The sequence below is a fragment of the Schistocerca americana genome, unplaced genomic scaffold (genome assembly GCF_021461395.2).
Source record: "Schistocerca americana isolate TAMUIC-IGC-003095 unplaced genomic scaffold, iqSchAmer2.1 HiC_scaffold_1087, whole genome shotgun sequence".
In the NCBI taxonomy this organism is placed as follows: Eukaryota; Metazoa; Arthropoda; class Insecta; order Orthoptera; family Acrididae; genus Schistocerca; species Schistocerca americana.
Window position 1 is genome coordinate 20,001 of NW_025725141.1, and position 2,500 is coordinate 22,500.

At 62.9% G+C, this 2,500-nt stretch overlaps 1 pseudogene; it reads left to right on the top strand.

The window, feature by feature from the left end:
• Window positions 1-2,500, top strand: part of LOC124560519 — a 7,958-nt pseudogene that overhangs the window by 2,742 nt on the left and 2,716 nt on the right.

Genomic DNA, 2,500 nt, shown 5'->3' on the forward strand with positions numbered 1-2,500 from the left:
GACTGTCTAATTAAAACAAAGCATTGCGATGGCCCTAGCGGGTGTTGACGCAATGTGATTTCTGCCCAGTGCTCTGAATGTCAACGTGAAGAAATTCAAGCAAGCGCGGGTAAACGGCGGGAGTAACTATGACTCTCTTAAGGTGGCCAAGTGGCGGCGGTGTGGCTGCATCCGGACTTGGCTTCTCGAAGTGCGGTCTTGATGTAGTCGTGCTGCTGCTGCGAGGTGCCTTCCTTGGGTTATAGTTACAGGGAGAGTGATGCGCAATACATGGGCCTAGCCCTCTTAGCCTCTCCTCTCCTGCGGTCTTCTCCCCTTCTCGTGGGCCCGCTGATTTCGCAGAGTGGAAGACCGCACCAGGGGCTTGGGGGGGTTACCAGCCCCCCCTCGCACTATCCCTTTTTTAGTTGGGGGCAGTAAGCAGAGAATAAGTGGTGGCCCTTCCGCTGAAGGTGCCACCCCAACTCCCCCAGCACCTAGCCGGCCAACCGGCCGTGCCGAAAATCTTGTAACTTTTGCAGCTATGTATACCTGTAGTGAGTGCCACCGCAGCTTTACAACCAAGAACGGTCTCGGGGTCCATCGCCGCCGCCAACATCTTGCGGCCGCCAACGCGGAGATCGTCACGGAGAGGCATCGCGCGAGGTGGACGGAGGAAGAAGTCCTCTCGCTCGCCAAGGCAGAGGCCGAACTGTTCCTCGAGAGGGACGCCCGGTTCTTCTTTGTAAATCAAGAGCTCATCAGGATGTTCCCCGACCGAACGCTTGAGGCAATCAAGTGCCGACGGCGGCAAGCTGCCCACAAGCAGCTTGTCCGCCAATTCATGGAGGCGCTTGAGATCGGTCGGGGGGAAGAGCCGGCGTCCCGCCGGGGAGCGGCGAGCCCGCTGCCTGACGCGGGCGAGGCCGCTGCGCCGCCCGTCGACGCAGCCGAGGACTTCGCGGCCGACACCACCGGGCCGCCGCCGGAGGGGCCGACTGACGCCGCCATCTGGGAGCATCTGGCGGGGCTACCTGCTTCCGCCCAGCGTTTCTCTGCCCTGGATCGTGTCATCGGTCTGGGGCGGGGCACGCCGCCCGATGTCATCCTGGGCATGCTCCCGGATGCCCTTGCGTCGGTCGGGTCCAGAGGGGAGAGATCGATCACCAGGACACAGCGGCCGCGCCAACCATCGAAGCGGCCGCCTGCCGCGCCGCCGACGCAGAAGCGCAAGCGGCGCCGCTGGGAGTACGCGAGAACGCAGGATGCCTTCCGACGGTCGCGTGCGCGTTGCGTGCGCGGCCTCTTGGATGGCACCCTGCTCCAGCCGCCACCTGCCATCCCTGGTCTGCTGGACTTCTGGGCGGACCTCTTCACCAAGAAGCCCATCTCCACCGCGGGCTTCATTCGTGACCGCCTCCTCCCGCACTCAGAGCCTGTCGCTCTCGAGTGCATATGGGGGCCGGTCACACATGAGGAGGTCGCCGCCGCGTTGCCGCCCAGGGGATCAGCAGCCGGGCCGGACGGCCTTACCCCAGCGGAGTTGCGGCGTCTGCCGCACGAAGTCCTGGTGAAAGTGATGAATCTCTTCCTTCTGGCCCGCGCCCTTCCGGAACGCCTGCTTCGCGCACGGACGTCCCTTCTCCCGAAAACGGCTGCACCAACATCCCCCGCTGACTTTCGCCCCATTACGGTCTGCTCGGTGTTGGCGCGGACCTTTCACAAGGTTCTCGCGTCACGCCTGATGCGCGCTTGTGCTGTGGACGAACGTCAGCGGGCATTCATCCCTCGGGATGGGATGTTGGAAAATACCTTCATCTTGGACACTGCTCTCACCGACGCAGTTCGCTCCTGCCGCTCTGTCTTTGTGGCATCGATCGACGTATCTAAGGCATTCGATTCGGTAGATCATGCTGCCCTTCGCCCCGTGCTGAAGGCGCATGGCCTGCCGGATTGCTTTGTCGAGTATGTCGAGCGGTGCTACGAGGGCAGCACGACAGTGATAGCGGACGGCGCCGGCGTGGGCGTGTCTGTGCAGCCAGCACGGGGCGTTCGCCAGGGCGATCCCCTCTCCCCCCTCCTGTTCAACTTTGCGGTGGACTACGTTTTAGGCCAACTGCCCTCCCACATCGGAGCTCGGATCCTCGGTCGCAGAGTCAACGCTGCGGCCTTTGCAGATGACGTCTTGCTGTTTGCAGCGACCCCGAGGGGCTTGCAGTCCCTCATCGACGCAGCTACCGCAGCCCTCGCCCACCTGGGGCTGCAGATCAACGCCCGGAAGTGTTTCACCCTCGCCTTAGTCGCGTCAGGGCGCGAGAAGAAGGTGAAGGTGGACAGCAATGTCACCTTCACAGCAGGCAATACCACCATGCCTGCCCTGCGTGTGGGTGAAACCTTCCGGTACCTGGGGCTGCAATTTTCCACGGCGGGTCGCTGTGTCTTCAATCCACGTAGCCACCTGGTGGAGCAGCTTGACGTCATCTCCCGAGCTCCGCTGAAGCCGCAACAGCGCCTCCACGCT